The sequence below is a fragment of the Dermacentor silvarum genome, chromosome 4 (assembly GCF_013339745.2).
Source record: "Dermacentor silvarum isolate Dsil-2018 chromosome 4, BIME_Dsil_1.4, whole genome shotgun sequence".
Taxonomy (NCBI): Eukaryota; Metazoa; Arthropoda; class Arachnida; order Ixodida; family Ixodidae; genus Dermacentor; species Dermacentor silvarum.
This window is the reverse complement of record NC_051157.2, coordinates 219620819-219647925: the sequence shown is the minus strand read 5'-3', so window position 1 is coordinate 219647925 and position 27107 is coordinate 219620819. Positions and strand designations below refer to the sequence as shown.

Genomic DNA, 27107 nt, shown 5'->3' with positions numbered 1-27107 from the left:
AATTGCATTGGCTGCTGCACACCGTTCCCGACGAGGACGTGCGTCTTGCCTTCGCGCCGTTTGGAAACGTCACGGACGTCGCCCGCACCGTGGCGTGTTCATGGCGTGGGCTGATAAGAGCTCCACTACAAGACTGGTTACGCTGAAGTTGAAACCGGGCGTAATGCTGGACGACCTGCCACATCAGGTGAGCGTCGCCGGAGAGCTGGCTCTCGTGGTTGTGCCGGGCAGGGCCCCTCTCTGCCTGCGCTGCCGCGAGAACGGGCCCATATTCGTCGCGACTGCCGCATTTCCGCGGTGTGGTGCGTGCGACGCTTCGGTCACGAAGAGAGTCAGTGTGAGCGGACGTACGCTAGCGTGACCGGACCCGTGAGCAACGACGACCACTCCGCCCCTGGCTCATGGACGAGGCGGACATGGAAGACACATCGTCCACGGCTAAGGAAGCGGCTGGCGAGTGTGGCAGAAGTCGGAGGTACGACTTCAAGAACAAGGCAACACGTCGACGAGGCGCCCGCCTCTGAACAGCAAGAGGAAAGCAGAGGGCACTGCAGCCATTGCCGCACCGTGAGGAAGAGAGCCCACCTGATCCGGGAGCCAGCCTCCACCGCCCCTGAACAGGAAGACATGGACACCCATACCGGGCTCGCTAACTTGCAGGCGGGGAAACGCCCGCGCGACCAGACCAATAGCCTGGCTACGACGCAGGACAGCAGCGGCGGAGACGAGCCACCGCCCAAAACGCCAGGTATGAGGAGACCTACCTTGAAGCTGCGGCCGAACATTACGGCCGATTCACGGCAGGCGGGTAAACCGCCTCCGTAGTTCTGTACTGTGTTTGGCTTGAGGCGGGTTGGGGGGTTGGTGAGTGCAATGGCCGTCACCCTGAGCGCTATTCTCTCGGATATGTGTCAGGAACGAGGGCCCGAGTTGCATGTGAGTGTTGCTTTCGGGAGAGTCGGGTTGTGTTCCCTTTTGGGCATTCGACGCGGATATCGGCGCGTCATTATCCAACACTCGTCCCTGCGTAACTGTGATGGGCACCATTCTACCGTGTAGTCATGGCAGCTAATATCGAAGGAGCGCTACGTGTAGTCACGTTAAATGTACGAGGGCTCGGTGCAAGAAGGCGGCAATGTCAGCTAAGTCGCCTACTCTTAGATAATGACTTGCATCTTGTGGAATCCAAGAAACGAAAATAGAGAGCCAAGAACTAACCGACAGAATGGTGTCCAATTTTCGTGCGCACTTGACGTGTGTGTTTCTCACGCTGTTGGTGGATCAGGTGGTTGCGCTGTATTCATTCGAAGAAACTTTGGCATTGTGTGCAGTCAGTGTTTTCGTGTGAAAGTGGGCGCCTTTTAGTGGCTGATTTTTGTTTTTGCGATAAGGATTTCCGTGTCATTTGTGTCTACGCACCGAATATTCAAACAGACCGGCGATCCTTCTTTGAGCGTCTTGAAGAGTACGTAAACTGTGACAAGGTGGTAATACTGCTGGGCGATTTTAACTGTGTATGCACTGCTGACGACCGCGCAAAATTTTCACGCGTACGCGATAGGAGTGCTGAATTGCTAATGCAGTGGTGCACGATTACGACTTGGAAGATATCAGGTAGTGTCTTCGCCAGCGGTACTCACCGCAGTTTACGCACTTCCAGCGTGATAGCCACGCTCGGCTAGATAGATTATATGTGTCAGCCGAATTGGTGCCCTTGTGTAGTGAATATGATGTGCAACCCATTGCATATAGCGATCACTGCTTAGTAACTGCCACCTTTGGGAAAAGACAGATCAAACCCACCTTTAACTGGGACCTCTGGAAATTGAACGCGCAGTTGCTGGATGACGATGCTTCGTTGATGCTGTTGCGAAGGAACTAGAAAGCCTGATTTCAGTCGAATTAGCAAGCTTCGCCATTAAATGGGAAGAATTTAAACAGAAAGTAAAACAATGGCTATTGAAAGAAGCAGTGTCCTTCGGCATAACCTGAAACAGGCGAAACGAACCTTCGCCAGCAACTGCAATTTTTCATCAGCATGGAAAGTGTCCAGCCTGGTGTGTATGTTAACGAAATAAAGGAAGTGAAAGCCGAACTCGAAAGGATAGACTCTGAGAAATACAAAGCCGCCGTTGTGCGATCAAGGTCTGAGAAGCTGTGGGCGGGAGAAGCGCCAACAAAACGAGCTCTCTCAGACGAGAAAAGGTACGCATGTCGGAAGGAAATCCGCCAGCTAGCTAAAGGCAATGACATCACGTCCGACAAAAACGACATCAAACAAGGGATCGTCGATCACTTCAAAGCCTTCTTAGGTCAACCACGCGAACCTAAAGATGGCTACCAGACGGAATTCCTTTCATTGATGCCAAAGCTCGATGAAGAAGTTAAGGCACGGCTAGAACATCCCATTACCCTGAGTGAGATAGAGTGCGCAATAGACGAGTTGGCGCCCGGTAAAGCACCTGGGCCTGATGGCTTAGGGGCTACTTTCTATAAAACGTTTAAGTCAGCGCTGGCTCATGTCCTCCATCTAGTTATCAGCGAAGCGTATGACCGAAAAAGATTGCCCTTGTCTTTCACAACCTCGCATATCGTGCTAATCCCGAAGAGTGATGACGAAAAGAAACGTTTGTTGCCAGGCTCATATCGCCCGATAACTCTAGCCAACGTTGACTATAAAATATTCACGAAAGTTTTAGCGAAACGACTGCAAAGTGTCATCAAAACATTGGTAGGGCCTCACCAGACTTGTGGCATTAAAGGCCGCAGTATTACAACAAATGTACACGTGGTTCGAAGTGTGCTAGAGTGTTGCGACGCGATTGGCGATTACGTCGCGATGATGCAGATAGATTTGGCGAAAGCCTTCGACCTCGTCTCGCACAAGGCTCTACTATGCATACTCGAACATACGAACGTTGGCAGTGTCATAACGGAAGGCGTAACGATGGCGTACAAAGACTGCTCAACGCGAATCATTGTTAATGGGGAGCTCACCGATAGCTTTCGTGTGCTCTCGTCGGTGCGTCAAGGATGCCCGCTTTCGCCCCTTCTGTTTGCTGCTTATCTCGAGCCACTCTGTTTGGCCATTAAAACAACGACCGCATAGCAGGCTATCGACTACAGGCAGCACACGTTAAAATATTGGCGTATGCAGACGACATCGCGATTCTCTGTACAATAAAGCCAGCATTAAAGAGGCAACTACTGTAGTCGAAAAATTTTGCGATTCAGCTGGAGCCCAGATAAATTGGGATAAAAGTTATGGCTTCTGGCATGGGAGTTGGGAAGACACGCCGGAGACCTTTTCTCGATTGAATTGGTCAAAGTTGCCTACACAGTACCTGGGGGTGCCTCTCGGAAGTTACCGTGAGGCCGAACCGTACTGGCTCGACCAAGCTTCGAGAGCAAAGGAAAAGGCTGACGGTTGGAGAGGAAAGCAATTGTCAATGTTTTCTAGAGCCACTGTTTGCAACCTCTTTTTAGTTTCTAAGATATGGTATGTTATGAATGTGTTGTGTGCTGCGCGGGTAAGCGTACAAAAAATTCACCGCATTTTCGCTACTTTCATTGGGCCTCTACCTGGGAGAGGACGAGTCGAACAAACTTGTTTCTCCCGGTCAAGAAAGGTGGGCTTGGTCTGGTTCACTTGTTTTTGCGACAAATTGTGTCACGCTTTGTGTTTCTGCGGGATCAAAATGATCTCTTTCTTCGAACAATAGTACAAGTACGGCTGGGCAGACTTCTTCCGGGATTCGTTGTTTCGTCGGCTCAGAACATGCCGGGAACTGTGAAAGGATACCTGCGTGAAGTGGTGATGTCATATAGGATGTTAAATGTGCGTTTCTCACAGCAGTATCTGTCCACCGTTACAAAGAAAAAATTGTACAGAGATCTTGTGGACACGATGCTCCCTGTACCTTTGTACCGCTTCGCCACACCGTGGAGGCCCCGGACAGGACGTTCTAAAAAGAGTAAGAAAATGCCAGTACGGCCATCAACTAAGTCTTTCTTTTTCAAATTACATACAAACACACTTCCCGTTAAGACCTGGCTTCATAGCAAGGGTATTTTCATCCCCTGGAACACCGACTGCTTTTTATGTAAAAAACCAGAAACAATAGAACATGTTTTTCTAGATTGCTGGGACCCGATCTTTCACTGGGACGTTCTGCAGAGAACGCTGAAGAAGCAGCTTACCCCTGGACCCGTATGGATACGCTTTTTGCCATAGATACCTCAGAGCAAGTACCGTACGACCTCATATGGTCCTGGGCCTCCACGCTATGTGGAAAAACTCGCATGCAATTTGAACATGCAGACTTGGTTGTAATACCGGTGCGAGAACACTTCATTGAGAGTGTTGTTTACGTGAGAGACGCTTACAAATCACTGCCTGATCCACCACAATGGATGTATGTACTCGATGAACTGGTGTCACTGAAAGATTTTAGTGCTGTGTTGGCCAAAGGTTTGGCTGGCACGTTTATCATTTGTAACCTGTATTTTGTACGTCGACGACCGGCAATAAGAAAAAAAAAAGTCAGTCAGTGCCTAAGTGGAATTAAGGCGATAGATCTTGCAATCGGATCCTTTGAAGCCCTCGCAGGTTTGAAGTCCTGTCCGGACGTGCGTGCAAATTTATATACTGTTGCCGAACACGCATTTAACGAAGGTGGCGCAAAATGTCCTATGTGTCCGCGTGGCCTAATGGATAAGGCGTCTGACTTCGGATCAGAAGACTGCAGGTTCGAGTCCTGTCGCGGACGTTGGTTTGAAAAATTTTATTTACAGCTTGCCGAACACGCATTTAACGAAGGTGGCGCAAAATGTCCTATGTGTCCGCGTGGCCTAATGGATAAGGCGTCTGACTTCGGATCAGAAGACTGCAGGTTCGAGTCCTGTCGCGGACGTTGGTATGAAAAATTTTATTTACAGCTTGCCGAACACGCATTTAACGAAGGTGGCGCAAAATGTCCTATGTGTCCGCGTGGCCTAATGGATGAGGCGTCTGACTTCGGATCAGAAGACTGCAGGTTCGAGTCCTGTCGCGGACGTTGGTAAAAAATTTTATTTACAGCTTGCCGAACACGCATTTAACGAAGGTGGCGCAAAATGTCCTATGTGTCGGCGTGGCCTAATGGATAAGGCGTCTGACTTCGGATCAGAAGACTGCAGGTTCGAGTCCTGTCGCAGACGTTGGCATGAAAAATTTTTTACAGCTTGCCGAACACGCATTTAACGAAGGTGGCGCAAAATGTCCTAGTGTCCGCGTGGCCTAATGGATAAGGCGTCTGACTTCGGATCAGAAGACTGCAGGTTCGAGTCCTGTCGCGGACGTTGGTTTGAAAATTTTTATTACTTTTGCCGAACACGCATTTAACGAAGGTGGCGCAAAATGTCCTATGTGTCCGCGTGGCCTAATGGATAAGGCGTCTGACTTCGGATCAGAAACTGCAGGTTCGAGTCCTGTCGCGGACGTTGTTTGAAAATTTTTATTTACTGCTTGCCGAACACGCATTTAACGAAGGTGGCGCAAAATGTCCTATGTGTCCGCGTGGCCTAATGGATAAGGCGTCTGACTTCGGATCAGAAGACTGCAGGTTCGAGTCCTGTCGCGGACGTTGGTTTGAAAAATTTTATTTACAGCTTGCCGAACACGCATTTAACGAGGGCCTTACAAGGTCGAAGATTTTAGGGATGCCCTAACGCCTACGAGCCTGCTGCCGGAAATTGTGTGCCTTGGGGCCTACCAAGTTAATCATGTGTGGGCGGTGACCCTCAGTGACGCAGCTGCAACGAAGCGCCTGCTGGCCTTGAAAGAACTTCAGGTGAAGGGGCTACGATGTGTGATCGTCGACCCTCAGGATCAGCAGGTGAAGCTCAGACTTCACTGGCTGCTGCACGGTGTGGCCGAGGAAACGTCCGGACTGCATTGGCGGCCTTCGGCAAGGTAGAAGAGGTGAGTCGAGAGAAGTGGCGTGTCCAAGGTGTCGCAGACAAATGTTCCACCACGAGGACTGTTCTTCTCAAGCTGAAGAGCGGCCTGAAAGTGGAAGATATCCCTCACCAGATACGTGTTGCCGGAGAGTTGGCCTTGGTGGTGGTACCCGGTCGGCCGATGCAGTGCCTCCGCTGCCAAGGCACTGGGCACGTGCGAAGGGAGTGTAAGGTGCCCCGCTGCTCCCGGTGCCGACGTTACGGGCACATTGACACCGAATGCGTCAAGACCTACGCTACCGCAACTGACCCAGCCGCGAGTCAAGAGGCAGCAGAACTCGTCATGGATGTGGTCGAGACCGAAGACGCTGCTAAGGGAGCCGGAGACCTTGTGCACCCAGCGACAGGTGCTGGGTCGGTACCGGAGGCGTTGACGCCAACGGAAAGGGAACTACGGAGCAAGTGACTGCGCCGGCACGGGTCGACGCGGAAGCTGTCCATGCAAAAGAAGGCGCAAGTGAAGACGAAGGAGACGACGACGATGGAGCGATGCAACAGGGCGAGGCCGCTATCGACGGTGACCGGGCTGCTAGTCTCGGAGCCACCTTCAAGCGTCCCCGTGATGAGGCTGAGGACAAGGACAACGCGGCAACCAGCTCCAGTGATGGGCCGCCGGCGAAATCGCCTCTTGGGAGGCGCTCGAGCTTCAAACCAAAGCCGAACGTTCCGTCCGACAGAAAGCCTGGGGACCAAGCCCAGCAGACAAACAACGACGAGAAACGGGCGGTCCCGGAGACGGCTAGCCGACGGCTGGTCGTGAGGGGTAAGCACCATGCTCCGGGCCTACCTCATTCTCTAGTTCATCATGGCTCCTAATCCGTCACTCAGTATTGCAACTCTAAACGTTAGAGGGCTGGCGGCTAGGCGTAGGCAGAGTCAAGTCCTACTGGTTGGCCACTGACCAAGACATAGACGTTCTAGCTGTCCAGGAGACCAAGGTAGACGGGGAGGAGGGAGACCGGGAGCATGGTGAGGCGTTTCACGACCAGATATTATGCGGTGGTGAGCCACGCGGTAGGGGACGTCAGCTGGATGCGTCCTGTTTATTAAGAAGTTACCCGACCTTGTGGTTGAAAGTGTATTTTCATGTCAGACGGGAAGAATGGTCGTTTGCGACTTTGTTTGTGGTGGAGTCGAATTCAGAGTTATGTGCATATATGCGCCAAATGTTGTAGAAGAGCGTGCTGTATTTTTTTCGAATCTTTTTCAGTACATTAGCCGTGATAAGTGCATGATTTTGTTGGGGGATTTCAACTGTGTTTGAGGGCTCGGGATCGATCCAATAATGCCGGTATTCGAGATAAAAGCAGTCACATACTTTCTAAGTTGATTAGTGATAGTGAACTAGACGATGTATGTGACTGTCTGGAGGGGGAGCGGGAGGTGATGTATACACGATTTCAAGGCAGTAGTCATGCGCGGTTAGACCGCTTGTACATGTCACAAGACATGATTCCAATGTGTCACAGTTATTCTGTCGCACCTGTGTCGTTCTCAGATCACTGCTTGGTGAAGTGTCACATCGGTATGAAGAAGAAGGAATCATCTTTTAACTGGGAACTATGGAAAATGAATGCCTTACTACTAAAAGACGAGCCATTTGTAGAGGCAATACATGAGGCCGTTATGGAAGTATGCGATGAAAGTACTGAAACCATAGCAGAGAAATGGGAATGGTTCAAACAAAAGGTAAAAATGAAAGCAATAGAAAGGTCGAGCTGCTTAAAGTTTGAAAGGGAAATGAAAGAACGAGACTTACGAAAGATACTTAATCAGCTGATAGCGCTGGAGTGCGAAGAGCCAGGGGCGTATAAGCAAGATATGCGAACCATTAAAGAAAAAATCGAACAGTTGGACAAAGAACGCTATCAAGGTGCGATTGTGCGCGCAAGAGCAAACGCATTAGTAGCGGGGGAGACGCCCACCAAAAGGGCACTAGGACTTGAAAAAGCTCATGGTCGACGTAATCATGTCGATAAGATCTCGTAGAATAGCACACTCGTCGAAGACAATAAGAGCATAGGCCGAGCGTTTTTAGAGTATTACCAGTCACTGTTGCATATCAAGAAGCTAATGTAGATGAGTTCAAAAGGGTCTTTCTCAGTCGCATGCCGCGATTGAGTGACGACACGAAGGACCGATTAGTAAGGGACTATAAGAGAACACGAAGTCGTAAAAGCAATAAATGAATTTGAACAATGGCAAATCACCCGGACCTGACGGTCTGAGCGCGTGTTTTTATAAAGCCTTCAAGAAAGAACTTTCGCCCCTGCTAACAGGCCTGTTTAACGATGCGTATGTGAACAAAGCTTTGCCACCTTCTTTTGGTAAAGCGCATACCATCTTGATACCTAAGAGTGACAAAGCGGAGAAACTTAGGCTCGTGATATCATATAGGCCGATATCTTTAACCAATGTCGACTATAAGATTTTCATGAAGGTTTTGGCAGCCAGACTTCAAGCGTCATCAAAGAAATCGTCGCAGACCACCAAACGTGTGGGATCAAAGGGAGGTCAATTTTTTCGAATATTCACTACGATGCGGTGCGTGCTCGAGTGCTGTGACCTCACTTACGATGGCGTCGCAGTACTCCAGCTTGACCTAGAGAAAGCTTTTGACTGTGTGTCTCATGATATTTTGTTGCCATTCTGGATCACGTTAATGTAGGTGCCATCATCACTGAGGGAGTGGCATTGGCGTATCAGAACTGCACAACACGTTTAATTGTGAATAAATCATTGGGGGCCCCCATTAACGTCATGCGTTCTGTGCGTCAAGGCTGCCCCCTCAGTCCTCTTTTGTTTGCAGTTTACATTGAAACGATGTGTTTGGCGATAACTGAGAACGATCAAATACGCGGTTATAGCTTGGCAGCCACAGAAGTCAAGCTCCTGGCATATGCAGATGATATCGCCGTGTGTTGTACAAACAGAGAAAGCGTAACGGAAACAATACGCGTGGTGAAACAGTTTTGTGATGTAACGGGCAGTAAAGTGAACTGGGGTAAGTCCCTCGGTTTGTGGCACGGAGAGTGGTCCTCGGCCCCGGACAACTTTGCGAATGTGAGCTGGGTGAAAACCCCTACCAAGTATCTCGGTGTTCCCTTGGATAGCTACAAACAGAGCGAGGAATACTGGACGAACCAAATAAAAGAAACAAAAGAAAAAGCAGACAGGTGGAAAGGAATCAACCTGTCCATTTTCGCAAGGGCAACTGTATGTAATTTGTTTTTCATTACGAAGTTATGGTACGTCATGCAGACGTTGTTTGTTCAAGGGTAAATGTGCAAAGATTGCACAGAGTGTTCGCCGTTTTTATCTGGGACTCCAACTGGGAAAGATGTAGCCGAACAAACTGTTCAGGCGGGTGAAGGAAGGTGGCCTGGGCTTGGCGCATCTTTTTGTACGACAGCTTGTCAATAGATTTTTGTTTTTTCGGGATGTGCGCGATCCATTTTCTGCGTACGGTATTACAGCTCAGGTTAAGAGCCGCTTTGCCGGCACTCATTGTTAGTACCAACAGTATGCCAGGAACGATTCGCGGCTATCTAAAGAAGTTAGTCGATAGTGTGCGCTTTCTTTCTGTGCGTTTTTCTTTCGATATTTATCTGGCGTGAAAAGAAAGACAGTTATATAGAGATGTATGCGATATTAGTTTTCCCAGTGCCATTGCACAGAGCGGTATACAGTGGAGGACCAGGACAGGATGTCCTTAAACGGGTGAAAAGAATGGAGGTGCCTACTGGGGTAAAAACATTCTTTTTTAGGCTACACTCAGGAACACTGTCAGTGAAATCATTCATGGAAGAACGTGGCTTCCTGGTACCATGGGGCTCATATTGCTTGATCTGCAAGCAACCTGAAACCATAGATCATGTGTTCATGCATTGCTGGGAAGGTGTCTACTTCTGGGACGTCCTAAAACGGACAATGAAGAAGGATTTTCCATTGAGTCCGCATGGGATAAGGTACCTAGCGATAAACAATGAGGACGGAGTTCCATACGATTTAATAATGCTCCAGGGCCTCCACTGTTTATGGCGGGCGAGGATGGCTGGGTACCATTGCGACCCAGACGCTAGGCCTGCACGCATTTATTTTCGAGAGAGTATGTCTCGCTTTATTGCAATGAAGAAAACACAAGATTGTGTACCCGATTGGCTGTCGAGGCTAGAACCTTTGACAGCTTTAAAGAATTTTAGATAGACAACGCCAGTCCATGTAGGACAGGTGGCTTTTCTGTTTTTCAATATGTTTTGTAGTTATTTTGTGCTATGTTCTCTAGTGTGTGCTCTGTAAATTGTCAAAGACCGGCAATAAATAAAAAAAAAAGCGTGGCCTAATGGATAAGGCGTCTGACTTCGGATCAGAAGACTGCAGGTTCGAGTCCTGTCGCGGACGTTGGTTGAAAATCTTTATTTACTGTTGCCGAACACGCATTTAACGAAGGGTGGCGCAAAATGTCTATGTGTCCGCGTGGCGTAATGGATAAGGCGTCTGACTTCGGATCAGAAGACTGCAGGTTCGAGTCCTGTCGCGGACGTTGGTTTTGAAAAATTTTATTTACAGCTTGCCGAACACGCATTTAACGAAGGTGGCGCAAAATGTCCTATGTGTCCGCGTGGCCTAATGATTCTACTTCCGGCTACCGTTCGGTGCGGACGCGGAATGTCTTGCTCCTCAGGGGCGGTTACAGCGGCCCAGCAGGGTCGCGGAAACAGGTTGAATGATATGACAACGCAGGAATATCAGATTATTTTGCCGCAGTTGCCTTCAGGTACGACCGTAACGACTACTGTTTTTTTTGCACGCTGATGTAAAAGCAAGGCCCTATCGAGTCGAGCACTTCCGAGATGCTTTAGGCCGTCTGTAGCTCATGCCGGAAGTTGTGGCCCTCCCTCGGAGCCTACCAAATGAACCACGTGTGGGCGATAACATTCAAGGACGGAAAAGCCAAGCAGAAGATTTTGTCAACCCCAACCTTCAGCGTTAAGGATCATCGGTGTGTTGTGATAGACCCTTGCAACCAAGACATCAGGATAAAGCTGTACTGGCTTCTGCATACCACCCCAGACGAAGACGTGAGGATCGCCCTGGCGCCTTACGGCACCATTAGCGAGATATCGAGGGAGAAGTGGCGTGTGGCAGGCTGCAATGACAAAGGTTCGCACACGCGTCTAGTGTCACTGCGCCTGAAGGCTGGCTACACCGTGGAAGACCTGCCACATCAACTCCGCGTCGGTGAGGACCATGCACTAGTGCACAGTACCAGGCAGACCGCCGCTCTGCCTCCGGTGCCACGGCACCGGCCACATACGGCGCGAGTGCCGAGTTCCACGCTGCGGGCTCTGTCGTCGTTACGGTCCACGACGAGACCCAGTGCGTGCGTAGTTACGCCAACGTAACAGGGGTTGGCAGAAATGACACCGTGAATGAGCACCTCATGGACCAGGCCGACGCGGAGGAAACCACCAGTGGGGCGGTGTTCCATCAAGTTCTGGAAGCCAACCATCAGCGGAACCGTCGCTTGAAAAAGCTGGAGAAACGAAAGACAGTGAGGACGGTAAGGTCAATGACCTACAAGAGCCAACAGAAGACGACAAAGCCGTTGGAACACAAGTGCTCCTGCGACCGCGATGGATACCTATGCGGTCGAGCCTAACAAGGAAGAAGCCGACAAAGACGGAGGGAAAAGCGCCACTTCCGCGATCTCAAAGAGGCCGCGTGAAGGGTCTGAGACATCGGCAACAGTGACGAAGCCTCTGCAGGTGAGCCACTCCCGAAGACGGCAGTCGTCAGAAGAAGTTCCTTTAAAGTGAAACCCAACGTGCCGCCAGATAAAAGAGCGGCACCGACAGTGCCTCCGCGTTAGCGGGGCTGCTGTTCGGAATACGACTAAGAGGCTGAACAACGGACGGACAAGCAGCGAGTGTCGCCAATGTGTGACGCTAAGGAAGACGCTTCGACCTCGCCTCAAACAGCGAGGCCACTTCTTGAAGGACGGCGAGAGACTGTAAGTCTGAGTCCGGGAAACATGAACCAATCGCAGTGCGGTCGGCTTGACCCATCGCTTTCAATGATTTCGAGATCAGCGTCAGCGTTTCGGCATAGGTACGCTTAACGTAAGAGGGTTGACGGCAAGAAAGAGACAAGTTCAGTTAAAACGGCTGTTAACTGAAAATGACTTGGACATCTTAGCGCTACAAGAATCAAAAATTGAGAGCGAGGAGCAGACTGACCGCATGATTGATAATTATAAAGCAAACTTTAATGTCTGCGTGTGCCATGCCGTTGGAAAATCTGGGGGATGTGTTATCTTTTTAAAAAGGTCAATTGGTATTATTGAAGAAAGTGTTACAACTTCACAAGACGGCAGATTAGCGCTTTGTGATTTTGCTTTGCATGGTAAAAAATGGCGAATTATTTGCGTATACGCACCTAATACCTGCTCCGACAGAAAATGCTTTTTTGATTACGTAGGTACTTTCTTAGAGTGTGATAGAATTGTAATGTTACTAGGAGATTTTAACTGCGTTTGCATGCCCGAAGACACGGCTAATAATAAGCCCATCCGTGATAAAAGTGCACTACAGCTTCGTGCTTTAACAGAAAACTGTGACCTTGTAGACGTTGGTGATGTTCTTCGTGGGAATCATGTGCAGTTTACGCACTTTCAGCTTCAAAGCCACGCTAGATTAGACCGTGCGTATATTTCCGCTAGTATTTTATCATTGTGTAGCAACTACATAGTTAAACACGTTAGCTTCAGTGACCATAGTCTTGTAATGTTCAAATAGGAAATAAAAGAAAAACAACTGCATTTAACTGGGATCTATGGAAATTAAATGAAAACCTTTTGAAAGACGAAACGTTTGTTAAACTGGTGGGTCAAAAGTGTAAAGAGGCTTTGCTTATTGATACATGTTTTAGCGCGGTTTGGGAGAATTTTAAAAGTGAAGTTAAAATGTGTGCAATTGAGAGGTCAAGCATCATACGGTACAAAGAAAGACAAAAAGAAAACGAGCTACAAGCCACACTTGATTATCTTTTAAATGCAGATAGCACGATACCCGGATTGTTTAGAAAAGAAATTAAAGAAGTGAAAAGACAGATGGAATGCATTGCGGAGGAAAGATATAAAGGCGCCGTGGTAAGGGCACGTGCGGAAAGGTTCTTGGTGGGCGAAGCACCCACCAAACGCGCGCTCGCTGAAGAAAAGAGGTATGCCACAAGAAACGTGATTAAAGAAATACGATATCAGGACATGGTTTCGTCAGACCAGAAGGTTATCGAAATGGCTTTTCTTGAACGGTACCGAAGATTGTTGGGCAACGAAGTTGAAATGCAAGATCCGTTTGTAAAAGAGTTTCTGGCGCTCATGCCCAAACTAGACGAGGGACGTTAAAAACGATCTTGAAAGACCCATCACAATAAAGGAAGTTCAGCAAGCGATTGATGACCTTAGTAACGGCAAGACACCTGGACCAGACGGCATCGGGGCAGCCTTTTACAAGTTTTTTCAAGGCAGAAATGTCAGAAATGCTTCATCGTACTATAACAGAGGCCTATGATCGTTAAACAATTGCCCATATCTTTCAAGAAAAGCCATATTATACTTATACCGAAACTGAAGACCCTGAGAGATTGCAGTCGGTGGAAAATTACAGGCCCATAACTCTGACAAATGTCGACTATAAAGTGTATATGAAGGTCATTGCAACAAGACTTCAAACAGTAATTACCGGTATTGTTGGTGCACACCAAACGTGCGGAATAAGAGGAAGAAGTATCTTTAACAATATTCATACTGCAAGAACAGTTTTAGAGTGCTGTGAAATGTCAGGTGGCCGTATAGCCATGATTCAATTAGATTTGGAAAAGGCATTTGACAGGGTGTGTCATAGCATACTTTTTGCACTGCTGGATTATGTCAATGTAGGCGCGGTAATAAGCGACGGTGTGAAAATGGCATATGATAATTGTCAGACTAAACTTGTAATCAACAAAAAACTCAGCGAAGACATAACCGTACGTTCTAGTGTCCGTCAAGGATGCCCCGCCTCAGCCTTATTGCTTGCTATTTATTTAGAGCCATTTGTTTAAGAGTGCTGAACAATAAAAAAATAACCGGATATCAGTTTTTATCGCATGAAATAAAGGTTTTGGCATATGCAGATGACATCGCGATTTTTTGTGAAAATAAAGAGAGCATAAAAGAGGCGGTCAGTGACGCAAGAGCCTTCTGTAGACTCACTGGAAGCGCCATTAGCTGGCAAAAGTGTCTAGGATTTTGGCACGGGACTTGGGAATCCAGACCAGACCAAATTGAAGGGATCAACTTTAGCACTTCTCCGTCCAAGTACCTGGGCATCCCATTAAGGGTGCTATAACGAAAATGCCGAACAGTGGACTGACCAAATGGAACACATTAAGACACAAACAACAAAATGGGGTGGATGCGACCTGTCGATATTTGCACGCGCAACGGTTTGCAATGTGTTTCTAGTGGCCAAAATTCTTTATATGCTACAAGTGCTATGCATGTCGAGAATGTGCGTGCAAAAGATTCACCGAGTCTTTGCTATCTTTATCTGGAGATCCACTTGGGAGCGGACCGGCAGGATAAATCTGTTTCACTCTGTTAAGAAGGGCGGACTTGGCCTTTCGCATTTGTTCCTTAAGCAGATTGTTTCACGATATTTTTTCTTGCGCGATCAAAGTGATGATTTTTTACGTACGGTCATGCAAGTGCGCCTGCGGGATGCGCTGCCGGAGTACATTGCATCGTCCTTTCACGCACCGCATGTAGCACCGAAAGGATTCTTGAAAGAAGTTGTTCATGCTGTTCGCTTTCTCAAAGTGCATTTTTCGCTCGATTATTTGTCATTAGTAACCAAAAAACAACTGTATAAGGATTTAGTTGACGTGTTATGCCCTGTACCTTTGTATCGGGCAAAGTATGCATTAGGACCTGAACGGGATGTACTGAAACGTGTAAAGAAAATGCCTATCAGAGCATCAACTAAAACATTTTTCTTTCTGCTGCACAGTGGCACGCTCCCTGTTAAACCATGGTTAAAAGAAAAAGGTATTTATCTACCTTGGGGTGTAAATTGTATGATATGCAATAAGCCAGAAACAATTGAACACATTTTCTTAGATTGCTCGGATTCAATTTTCTTGTGGGACGTCTTACAGAGGACCTTTAAAAAGGACTTCCCGCTCACGCCATTCGGAATTCGGTTCTTGCCTTTTGAACAAACAGGAGGCGTGCCATGTGATATGATGATGCTGGTTACCATGCATAGTGTCTGGAAAACAAGAATGGATATCAGACACGAACATGTTGATCCCAAGCCAGCGAAGATATATTTTGCTGAAACTATTACATATGTTAGAGATGTGTTCAAGGCTCTTAACGAGCCACCTGAATGGTTGCATATGATTGAAAAATTATTGGAGACTAAACCTTACTAACCAAGCTACACGGGACATGCTGTCAGTCCCGTTTTTAGTACGTGTAGAGATTTGTCTAGTTATGTTGAATTCAGAGATATGAATTCCTGTGTGACGTGTACTTGACAAAATCCGGAAATAAAGAAAAAAAAAGCCGTGTTTGCTCAGTGGGTATAGCGTTTGGCTACTGAGCGCGAGGTCATGGGATCGAATCCCCACCACGGCAGCCGCTTTTCGTTGGGGCAGAAAAAAAAATAAACCGTGCACTAAGGTTTAGGGGCACGTTAAAGAACCCCAGGTAGTCTAATTTATTTCGGAGTTGTCCACTACGGCGTGCCTCATAATCAGACCGCGGTTTTGGCACGCAAAACCCCAGTATTATCTGCTTTTTTTTTACGCAAAGAAACAGGTGTGTTTGCATTGAAGGGCGCCCGAAAAAGCGTTTGTTCCAATTACGCGCTGCAAGGACGCTTTATGATGGGGAAGGCAGATGGCTGGAAGGTGCACGTCCTCATCGTTTCTAAACAATTTCTAAACAAAATTGGTCTCACTGTCCCTCCAATAATACCAAGTGGCTCGAGGCTTCGTATTGCATATTAACTGAAAGAATTACACTCACGTTAAATGCCGCAAAAGGACCAAGCGGGGCACTTGCTTCGCGCAGGTGCATTCGCCCAAATTTTATAGCTATAGCCCGCATGCAGCTACAAAATCCGAAATCGCATCAGCAGGGGCGGGACGCGCAAGCAGCGTTTCACGCAAATTTGAAGCATAAATCGCAGCGCTACCGAGGCCAAAGTGGTGTATCAATTCGGACGGACGCTTTCCAGAACGCTAGTAGCCGTTCAAACAGGGCGCACAGTTAAGAGATGGCGCTGACAAAGCGGCGAGCGCCCGTGTTGAGAAAGTCCTAAACAACATTAGCCGGGCGGCGCGTGCAAGCGACGTTCCGTGCAACTTGTCCGTGGTAATATCAAAAGCGGCTCTCACGTTTTCCTTGAATCGGTGAGCCGGGGCACCGTGGTGCACGCGAGAGCTGCTTTCATTATTATCTACATCAATATCTCGAAACTGTTGTCATCCCGAGAATTCGTTTCGAGTGGATCCGCCTTGCAAACTCCACGGCTACAATTTGTACATTCCAACGTGGTCCATCAGGTAATTAGTTAACCTAATTAGTGACTGTTTCATTATTATTCGGCTAAGCATTTCAATTGCTTGTGCAAGTAATGTCCGCCACTTAGAGCAGACCAGCTCATGAACTAGACTTGGGCATTCTGCCACAGGCACTATTGAAGAGTTTTTGAAAGTGTTCGCTGAAGCCCCCCGTATATATATGCGTGTGTGAGTGACTGTGTGTGTGTGCACGCAATAGAGTAGCACATAAGCTCAGTCACGTGGGGTTATTTCACATTTCGCGGGCTTTCAATAAACGCCGGAATAATTCACCACACTGGATGTGTGTGGCTGCAAAAAAAAAAAAAAAAAAAAAAAAAAAAAGATGGGTCGTTTTGAAATGCCCTCAAGAACGAAATGAAACGTAATTGGCCCTAAAGTGAATAATAAACATTTTCCGCAATTAATCCTTATTGATTAACTAATTAGGCGCAACATAAAACTTAACATAAGGAGCGTCACATGACAGCAACACATATGTCATTGGTTTCATTGAGTTGTGGCTGCCCGCTGTCAATAACATCATCGGTTCTAGTCACATAAAAATCCTGTATAAATGTATGTATGTACGTATATACACGCACGCACGTACGCAAGCACGCACGCGCGCGCGCACACACACACAGGAGCGCCCACACTGAAAGAGTCAAAATCACGTCATGGATGTACGGAAATAAGAACGCCGAAGTGCGTCATAGCGTAAGAAAGCTGGAACACTTGTTTAAATAATACCAGCGGTGGCCAGTGACTGTTGATATGGATGCGAAAACACGTTACCGCCACCTATCTACGGAAATAGCAAGCGCGAAGTCCGTCGCCATTGCGTAAAAAACCTAGACGGCGCAAGGTAACACTCGATTTCATGATGACAGTGGCGGCCGGGGAATAAAAACAGCTCGAACCTCTTGGCAAGAAATACAAAAAAAAAAAGAAGAAACAAAAAGTGGCTTGCTTTATTATACCTTGTATATGACAGTGAATAAACAGCAAAGCAGTTACAACTAAACTGAAAAAAAAAGACAGCTAACAAAAGCAAATACACAAAGAAACAAACCAGCCGTGTTTGCTCAGTGGGTATAGCGTTTGGCTACTGAGCGCGAGGTCATGGGATCGAATCCCAGCCACGGCAGCCGCTTTTCGTTGGGGCAGAAAAAAAAATAAACCGTGCACTAAGGTGTAGGAGCACGTTAAAGAACCCCAGGTAGTCTAATTTATTTCGGAGTTGTCCACTACGGCGTGCCTCATAATCAGACCGCGGTTTTGGCACGCAAAACCGCAGTATTATCTGTATTTTTTTTTTTTTTACGCAAAGAAACAGGTGTGTTTGCATTGAATGGCACCCGGAAAAGCGTTTGTTCCAATTACGCGCAGCAAGGACGCTTTATGATGGGGAAGGCAGATGGCTGGAAGGTGCACGTCCTCATCGTTTCTAAACAATTTCTAAACAAAATTGGTCTCACTGTCCCTCCAATAATACCAAGTGGCTCGAGGCTTCGTATTGCATATTAACTGAAAGAATTACACTCACGTTAAATGCCGCAAGAGGACCAAGCGGGGCACTTGCTTCGCGCAGATGCATTCACACAAATTTTATAGCTACAGCCCGCCTGCAGCTACAAAATCCGAAATCGCATCAGCAGGGGCGGGAAGCGCAAGCAGCGTTTCACGCAAATTTGAAGCATAAATCGCAGCGCTACCGAGGCCAAAGTGGTGTATCAATTCGGACGGACGCTTTCCAGAACGCTAGTAGCCGTTCAAACAGGGCGCACAGTTAAGAGATGGCGCTGACAAAGCGGCGAGCGCCCGTGTTGACAAAGTCCGAAACTGCGTCAGCCGGGGCGGCGCGCGCAAGCGACGTTCAGCGCAACTTTTCCGTGGAAATACCGAAAGCGGCTCGCACGTTTGCCTTGTATCAGTGAGCTGGGGCACCGTGGTGCACGCGAGAGGTGGAAAGACGGCTTGAAAAGCAAAAATGAGGAATTTCTTTCGGCGCTAACTGCCGCCGGCGGTCACGAGTACGGCCCCATGGAGGTCTGGGTACTTATCGCTGCTATTATATAGAGGTATGCAACCCCGGCCGACATCGTACCACTTTTCAATTTGTGGTGTCCGGGTGCGTTTTGTGCGATTCACGCACTGCGGCGACGTCGGGAATTGCGCCGACGAGTACGCGACCGCTCGCAGAGACAAAGTCCGAAAGCTCGTCAGCCGGGGCGGCGCGCGCAAGCGACGTTCAGCGCAACTTTTCCGTGGAAATACCGAAAGCGGCTCGCACGTTTGCCTTGTATCGGTGAGCTGGGGCACCGTGGTGCACGCGAGAGGTGGAAAGACGGCTTGAAAAGAGAAAATGAGGAATTTCTTTCGGCGCTAACTGCCGCCGGCGGCCACGAGTACGGCCCCATGGAGGTCTGGGTACTTATCACTGCTATTATATAGAGCTATGCAGGCCCCGGCCGACATCGTACCACTTTTCAATTTGCGGTGTCCGGGTGCGTTTTGTGCGATTCACGCACTGCGGCGACGTCGGCAATTGCGCCGACGAGTACGCGACCGCTCGCAGAGGCAAAGTCCGAAAGCTCGTCAGCCGGGGCGGCGCGCGCAAGCGACGTTCAGCGCAACTTTTCCGTGGAAATACCGAAAGCGGCTCGCACGTTTGCCTTGTATCGGTGAGCTGGGGCACCGTGGTGCACGCGAGAGGTGGAAAGACGGCTTGAAAAGAGAAAATGAGGAATTTCTTTCGGCGCTAACTGCCGCCGGCGGCCACGAGTACGGCCCCATGGAGGTCTGGGTACTTATCACTGCTATTATATAGAGCTATGCGGCCCCGGCCGACATCGTACCACTTTTCAATTTGCGGTGTCCGGGTGCGTTTTGTGCGATTCACGCACTGCGGCGACGTCGGCAATTGCGCCGACGAGTACGCGACCGCTCGCAGAGGCAAAGTCCGAAAGCTCGTCAGCCGGGGCGGCGCGCGCAAGCGACGTTCAGCGCAACTTTTCCGTGGAAATACCGAAAGCGGCTCGCACGTTTGCCTTGTATCGGTGAGCTGGGGCACCGTGGTGCACGCGAGAGGTGGAAACACGGCTTGAAAAGCAAAAATGAGGAATTTCTTTCGGCGCTAACTGCCGCCGGCGGTCACGAGTACGGCCCCATGGAGGTCTGGGTACTTATCGCTGCTATTATATAGAGGTATGCAACCCCGGCCGACATCGTACCACTTTTCAATTTGTGGTGTCCGGGTGCGTTTTGTGCGATTCACGCACTGCGGCGACGTCGGGAATTGCGCCGACGAGTACGCGACCGCTCGCAGAGACAAAGTCCGAAAGCTCGTCAGCCGGGGCGGCGCGCGCAAGCGACGTTCAGCGCAACTTTTCCGTGGAAATACCGAAAGCGGCTCGCACGTTTGCCTTGTATCGGTGAGCTGGGGCACCGTCGTGCACGCGAGAGGTGGAAAGACGGCTTAAAAAGAGAAAATGAGGAATTTCTTTCGGCGCTAACTGCCACCGGCGGCCACGAGTACGGCCCCATGGAGGTCTGGGTACTTATCGCTGCTATTATATAGAGGTATGCGGCCCCGGCCGACATCGTACCACTTTTCAATTTGTGGTGTCCGGGTGCGTTTTGTGCGATTCACGCACTGCGGCGACGTCGGGAATTGCGCCGACGAGTACGCGACCGCTCGCAGAGACAAAGTCCGAAAGCTCGTCAGCCGGGGCGGCGCGCGCAAGCGACGTTCAGCGCAACTTTTCCGTGGAAATACCGAAAGCGGCTCGCACGTTTGCCTTGTATCGGTGAGCTGGGGCACCGTGGTGCACGCGAGAGGCAGAAACACGGCTTGAAAAGCAAAAATGAGGAATTTCTTTCGGCGCTAACTGCCGCCGGCGGCCACGAGTACGGCCCCATGGAGGTCTGGGTACTTATCGCTGCTATTATATAGAGGTATGCGGCCCCGGCCGACATCGTACCACTTTTCAATTTGTGGTGTCCGGGTGCGTTTTGTGCGATTCACGCACTGCGGCGACGTCGGGAATTGCGCCGACGAGTACGCGACCGCTCGCAGAGACAAAGTCCGAAAGCTCGTCAGCCGGGGCGGCGCGCGCAAGCGACGTTCAGCGCAACTTTTCCGTGGAAATACCGAAAGCGGCTCGCACGTTTGCCTTGTATCGGTGAGCTGGGGCACCGTGGTGCACGCGAGAGGTGGAAACACGGCTTGAAAAGCAAAAATGAGGAATTTCTTTCGGCGCTAACTGCCGCCGGCGGCCACGAGTACGGCCCCATGGAGGTCTGGGTACTTATCGCTGCTATTATATAGAGGTATGCGGCCCCGGCCGACATCGTACCACTTTTCAATTTGTGGTGTCCGGGTGCGTTTTGTGCGATTCACGCACTGCGGCGACGTCGGGAATTGCGCCGACGAGTACGCGACCGCTCGCAGAGACAAAGTCCGAAACCGCGTCAGCCGGGGCGGCGCGCGCAAGCCACGTTCAGCGCAACTTTTCCGTGGAAATACCGAAAGCGGCTCGCACGTTTGCCTTGAATCGGTGAGCTGGGGCACCGTGGTGCACGCGAGAGGTGGAAATACGCCGACGAGTACGCAAGCCACCGTCCAAAACAACGGTCATGGAGCACAGCACCGTGCGTGGCACAACGTTTGCAGAGAAAGTGCGGCAGCGGAAAGCTCGTTCGCCGTGAAAGTCAGCACAGGATGCGCGGTGGTTCAGGCACGTGAATATTCGCGAAGCCGTACTCGCCGCTGGCGAAACATTGACGATCACGACCCTCTTGCGCGGTGTTGGTTTTCACGACTTCGGCCCTGTGCAGCCGACGTAAACTTTCAAAGTTCGTCAAGGTGCGGCACGATTTCCGCCAAATCCCCGTCGAAAATGCCACGAGTACGGCCCCATGGAGGTCTGGGTACTTATCGCTGCTATTATATGGGGGTTGGAGTGCAGTCGCCCCCCGAGTGCGTGCGACCTGGGTGTCTGATATGCGGCGGGCTCCGTGCCCGTCAAGCGTGTCCCCGGAGCCTCTCCCGTGGATCCCTCGGCAATCGTCTGCAGCCTCATCCGCTTGATGCGTTAGGGGCTGGTTGTCGGACGACGCCGTATCCACGATATCGAGGTGTGTTCCGCATCGTCCTCGGACGAGTCAAATAAGAAAGCGCCGAAGGCGCGGGCGTGACCCGTCGCTTGGCGGCTTTGCCGTCTCGGCTACGTTGCAAGCGCCGATCGGTCCACCAGTGCTGCGGGCTGATGGCAAATCCCGCAAGCCGTGACCGAGTCGACGCAACGAATCTATCGAGAGTGTGCGTGCTTCTTGCCGCGTGGCGATACCCAGCCCTGCGGGGAGGGCGCCGTAGCGAGCTCGAACGCCGTCATCTCGGACTGTGCAAAGAGGTGGGCTTTGCAAAAACGAAGCGTGCTGAGGCGCCTGAAGGTGGCCTCGGCGTCGCAACAACGGCGTCCGGCATGGCTGGACGCGCAGTTGAACGATTACCTGGTTGATCCTGCCAGTAATCATATGCTTGTCTCAAAGATTAAGCCATGCATGTCTAAGTACATGCCGAAATAAGGCGAAACCGCGAATGGCTCATTAAATCAGTTATGGTTCCTTAGATCGTTTCTTCCTACTTGGATAACTGTGGCAATTCTAGAGCTAATACATGCAGTGAGCCTGAAGCCCTTTGGGCGACGGGTGCTTTTATTAGACCAAGATCGATCGGGTTTCGGCCCGTATTGTGTGGTGACTCTGGATAACTTTGTGCTGATCGCATGGCCACGAGCCGGCGACGTTTCTTTCAAGTGTCTGCCTTATCAACTTTCGATGGTAGGTTACTTGCTTACCATGGTTGTTACGGGTAACGGAGAATCAGGGTTCGATTCCGGAGAGGGAGCCTGAGAAACGGCTACCACATCCAAGGAAGGCAGCAGGCGCGCAAATTACCCACTCCCGGCACGGGGAGGTAGTGACGAAAAATAACAATACGGGACTCTTTTGAGGCCCCGTAATTGAAATGAGTACACTCTAAATCCTTTAACGAGGATCAATTGGAGGGCAAGTCTGGTGCCAGCAGCCGCGGTAATTCCAGCTCCAATAGCGTATACTAAAGCTGCTGCGGTTAAAAAGCTCGTAGTTGGATCTCAGTTCCAGACGAGTAGTGCATCTACCCGATGCGACGGCTCGGACTGAACATCATGCCGGTCCTTTCTTGGTGCACTTCATTGTGTGCCTCGAGAAGGCCGGTGCTTTTACTTTGAAAAAATTAGAGTGCTCAACGCAGGCGAGTCGCCTGAATAAACTTGCATGGAATAATAGAACAAGACCTCGTTTCTGTTCTGTTGGTTTTTGGAATACGAGGTAATGATTAAGAGGGACAGACGGGGGCATTCGTATTGCGGCGCTAGAGGTGAAATTCTTGGACCGTCGCAAGACGAACTACTGCGAAAGCATTTGCCAAGAATGTTTTCTTTGATCAAGAACGAAAGTCAGAGGTTCGAAGGCGATCAGATACCGCCCTAGTTCTGACCATAAACGATGCCAACCAGCGATCCGCCTGAGTTACTCAAATGACTCGGCGGGCAGCTTCCGGGAAACCAAAGTATTTGGGTTCCGGGGGAAGTATGGTTGCAAAGCTGAAACTTAAAGGAATTGACGGAAGGGCACCACCAGGAGTGGAGCCTGCGGCTTAATTTGACTCAACACGGGAAAACTTACCCGGCCCGGACACTGGGAGGATTGACAGATTGAGAGCTCTTTCTTGATTCGGTGGATGGTGGTGCATGGCCGTTCTTAGTTGGTGGAGCGATTTGTCTGGTTAATTCCGATAACGAACGAGACTCTAGCCTATTAAATAGGTGCGGGGTTCCCAGCACCTTACAACCTTCTTAGAGGGACAAGCGGCTCCTAGCCGCACGAAACAGAGCAATAACAGGTCTGTGATGCCCTTAGATGTCCGGGGCCGCACGCGCGCTACACTGAAGGAAGCAGCGTGTCTTTATCCCTGTCTGAAAAGACTGGGTAACCCGTGGAACTTCTTTCGTGATTGGGATAGGGGCTTGCAATTGTTCCCCTTGAACGAGGAATTCCCAGTAAGCGCGAGTCATAAGCTCGCGTTGATTACGTCCCTGCCCTTTGTACACACCGCCCGTCGCTACTACCGATTGAATGATTTAGTGAGGTCTTCGGACCGATGTCCGGCGCGGCCTTTCGGTTGCGCCGGTCTGTTGGAAAGATGACCAAACTTGATCATTTAGAGGAAGTAAAAGTCGTAACAAGGTTTCCGTAGGTGAACCTGCGGAAGGATCATTACCGGACTGTGAAGGGTGACGATCGTTTCTGCCCCGTGTGGGTGGAGCGGCTCGCTGCGCCCGACGCTTTCCGCCGCTGTCCCCGCTTGGACGCGGGGACGGCTATACCCGAACATGCGCGGGGACTGCCTGAATTCTGAGGGGCGCCCCGTGCCCAATTTGTTGCGCCCAGCGGGCGGCGGCTGCAACCTTGGACGGTTGGCTTGGCCGCGCCCGTGGGTACAAACGGCGTAACGCACTTTCATGGGTGGGCTTTCAGTCCGCCTCGACGCTCATGCGCGGAATGGGAGTAAGACGACCCGACAAAGCTTTGCCCAGTACGAGAGGAACGGTAGAGGTCGGTCAAGGAACTGGCGGTCGAGAGCTAAAGCTGCCTGCCATCCATCATTCATAGTTGGAACTGCGGTGCAAGCGCTCTCCCGTCCTCCGCGGCAAACGCCGCCGAGTCTGAAAAGGCTGGCGGCTGCCGGTCGCTTCCTGCGGCGAGTATGGAGTAACGACCCGACTATGTTGCTGCCCAAGTACTGAAGGAACGGCGCGGCATTCGGTCGGTCATGGAACTGGCGGTACGAGGGTGTGGCTGCCAAGTACAATAGGAACCGTGGCCCATAACGCCCTCCCGTCCTCCGCGGCAAGTGCCACCGAGCCCGACAGGGCCGGAGGCTGCCGGTCGGCTCCTGCTCGTGACGCGCGAGATGTCGAGATCGCGGTTGAATGCGACGACGTTGGCAGGCTATTCGCCCGCCGCCGAGGGAAAGGCGGCGCTGCTGCGAAGTACGAGAGGAAACGCGGCTTTGCTACGTCGGACGCGTTCCGCGGTTAACGGACTTGTGCGCTTTGGGAAGGCGCCGCACGTCGAAAGAGGATTTACGGACAGACGAGGGACTGAAGTCTCGAAACTTGAACGCACTTGCGGCCAGGCTCTTGCTGGCTTCGTCTTCCGCCTCGAGTAGAATTGTTGCGGCTCCGGCGCCGAAAGCTGTCCCTGGCACTGGCCGAGTGGTTTTGGAGAGCCGCGCGAGTACGCGCGCCGGGCTCTTGTCCGTCGTCTCAAGTAGACTGTCGGATCAGCAGCGGGTGTGCTGCGGCAATCCGCCGATGCGAAAGCGTGTTTGTGTGTTAGGGACATTGTGGTCAATTTGAGTACCCTTCTGATGACTAAAAGCGAGACACGTCGATGGGGGCGAGACCCCACCCGTGGCCGTGTCGCCGTGAAAGACTCCACAGCTGCTCGTGCCCCCTCATGGCCTTGCGGCTTTTTTCCAATTTTCGTGGAGCAATGTGAACGTGCACACGTAGCACACGGGTCCGGTGGGTGGTTGGCAGGGAAAACCGGCTTCGAGTGCTCGCAAAAAAGAAAAAGACGTGGTAAGGGGAGCCACGCCCCCGCGGGTGTGTAGCCGTGAGCGGCTCCACTGCATCTTGGTCCTACATCTGATCCTGGTGCATACAGAGTGGAGGCTTACGTGCACACAAAGGCTCGCGGGGTTTAGCTGGAAACGCAACACGCAAGTAGCAGGGTGTGGTGCGCCTATATGCTACCAGCTGTCTGAGACGCGGCTGTCGAAAGAGCGCGCAGACTCGAGGAGCGCGCGCAGAAAGGTGCCCTTCGAAACCACACACAGGGAGACGCCACGTGCCTAAAACCCTGGTTGTACTGTACGGAATTGAACAAACTACTTTTCACGACTCTAAGCGGTGGATCACTCGGTTCTCGGGTCGATGAAGAACGCAGCCAGCTGCGAGACTTGGTGTGAATTGCAGGACACACTGAGCACTGATTCTTTGAACGCACATTGCGGCCTTGGGTCTTCCCTTGGCTTCGTCTGTCTGAGGGTCGGATCACATATCAAGAGAGCCTTCGGCGCACAAGGGAACGTGCGTCCGTCGACTCGTTTTGACCGCGTCGGCATCACGGACAGTACGTTGAGTGCTGAAGCCACGCGCCAGCGGCCTCACGTGAGGGAGACGGTGGCGAACTGAACTGTTGTGCCAAAACTTCGCAGAGACGGAAACGAGGCATTGTACTACTGCAGCGCGGCTAGTGCGCGCCTCCGAAGAGACCGCCGCAGGATGGAGTCGGACACCTGCAGGGAAAGTGCGGTCTGAATCGCGAGGCGCAAACGTCTGTTGCGACAGCAGTAGCGCGCACGTTTGCGAGAGAGTCGGAAGCTTGCGTGCACGGACAAACGCGGGAAGCAAATGCCGGCCGATTCCCGCGCCGTGCGCTAAGCGAGCGTGATCGCACGTTGCGTTGTTTGCCTTCGGAGTACGTCGAGCTCTTGCAAAAAGGTCACTCGTCCGCGTCACCGCACGGGTGCAGGCGCCCTAGTCTGGGTTTCGTCGCAGGAATAGGAATCGGAAAAAATTCTTGCGCGGAACGGGGAGGACAAGGGTGCGCCCCGAAGCGGTAGTGATGCGGTTACGCGAGTGCGCCGTCTGCGAGCGCGAAGAAAACTGCACGACGAAATAGTCGCCGCGAAGCGGAAAATGTCTCCTTCGAAAGCGTGGGTTTGCCCGTTGGCGGGGCTGAAGCGTTCCGTCGTAGTCCGCCGTCGGTCCAAGTGCTTCGCAGTCTCTGCCCCGAAAAGACTGGGCCACTCCAGTTGGGGCAGGGGCGACGCCACACGAGACGATGCCCTCTGCCAGGCTACGAGTCCGTCCTGCGGCGCCCGCTGAAGCGGCGCGCTGCGTGGGCGGCATGCCTCGGCGGTGTTTTGGGCTGCAGACACGGTCGTTTGCCACGCAACTGCTCGTGCGCCGCACGCGCGCAGGCGGTTTGTAAACCGCCTGCCAGCCTCGTCTATAAGTAGCTCCGTGTTGGGCGAAGGACGTGGTAGGGCGTCGCACTCGGTTCGCGCTGGGCTTTCGAACGTGTCGAGTCCTTTCCAGCACGCTGGAATGGGCGAAAGCGATGTATCCGTTTGTCGACCTCAGATCAGGCGAGACAACCCGCTGAATTTAAGCATATCACTAAGCGGAGGAAAAGAAACCAACAGGGATTCCCCGAGTAGCTGCGAGCGAAACGGGACCGAGCCCAGCACCGAATCCCCCGTCCTTGCAGGCGGTCGGGAAATGTGGTGTATGGGAGGCGACGTTCTCGGGTGTTTGCGACGGTGCAAGTCCCCCTGACAGGGGCTTGTCCCAGAGTGGGTGCCAGGCCCGTCT

General features: G+C 51.1%; 10 non-coding genes across 10 annotated transcripts; all 10 read left to right on the top strand.

The window, feature by feature from the left end:
- The first annotated feature begins 4696 nt into the window (after window positions 1-4696).
- On the top strand, window positions 4697-4769 carry Trnar-ucg (transfer RNA arginine (anticodon UCG)). The gene has a single exon. It is a non-coding gene; the product is annotated as a tRNA-Arg (tRNA).
- Window positions 4770-4840: 71 nt separating this feature from the next.
- Window positions 4841-4913, top strand: Trnar-ucg (transfer RNA arginine (anticodon UCG)). The gene has a single exon. It is a non-coding gene; the product is annotated as a tRNA-Arg (tRNA).
- Window positions 4914-4984: 71 nt separating this feature from the next.
- Trnar-ucg (transfer RNA arginine (anticodon UCG)) lies at window positions 4985-5057 on the top strand. The gene has a single exon. It is a non-coding gene; the product is annotated as a tRNA-Arg (tRNA).
- Window positions 5058-5126: 69 nt separating this feature from the next.
- Trnar-ucg (transfer RNA arginine (anticodon UCG)) lies at window positions 5127-5199 on the top strand. The gene has a single exon. It is a non-coding gene; the product is annotated as a tRNA-Arg (tRNA).
- Window positions 5200-5267: 68 nt separating this feature from the next.
- Window positions 5268-5340, top strand: Trnar-ucg (transfer RNA arginine (anticodon UCG)). Its single transcript has one exon. It is a non-coding gene; the product is annotated as a tRNA-Arg (tRNA).
- Window positions 5341-5409: 69 nt separating this feature from the next.
- Window positions 5410-5481, top strand: Trnar-ucg (transfer RNA arginine (anticodon UCG)). Its single transcript has one exon. It is a non-coding gene; the product is annotated as a tRNA-Arg (tRNA).
- A 70-nt stretch (window positions 5482-5551) lies between these two features.
- On the top strand, window positions 5552-5624 carry Trnar-ucg (transfer RNA arginine (anticodon UCG)). The gene has a single exon. It is a non-coding gene; the product is annotated as a tRNA-Arg (tRNA).
- A 4846-nt stretch (window positions 5625-10470) lies between these two features.
- On the top strand, window positions 10471-10543 carry Trnar-ucg (transfer RNA arginine (anticodon UCG)). Its single transcript has one exon. It is a non-coding gene; the product is annotated as a tRNA-Arg (tRNA).
- Window positions 10544-22125: 11582 nt separating this feature from the next.
- On the top strand, window positions 22126-23940 carry LOC119451206 (small subunit ribosomal RNA). The gene has a single exon (XR_005191733.1). It is a non-coding gene; the product is annotated as a small subunit ribosomal RNA (ribosomal RNA).
- A 1686-nt stretch (window positions 23941-25626) lies between these two features.
- On the top strand, window positions 25627-25779 carry LOC119451065 (5.8S ribosomal RNA). The gene has a single exon (XR_005191636.1). It is a non-coding gene; the product is annotated as a 5.8S ribosomal RNA (ribosomal RNA).
- The last annotated feature ends 1328 nt before the right edge of the window (window positions 25780-27107 follow it).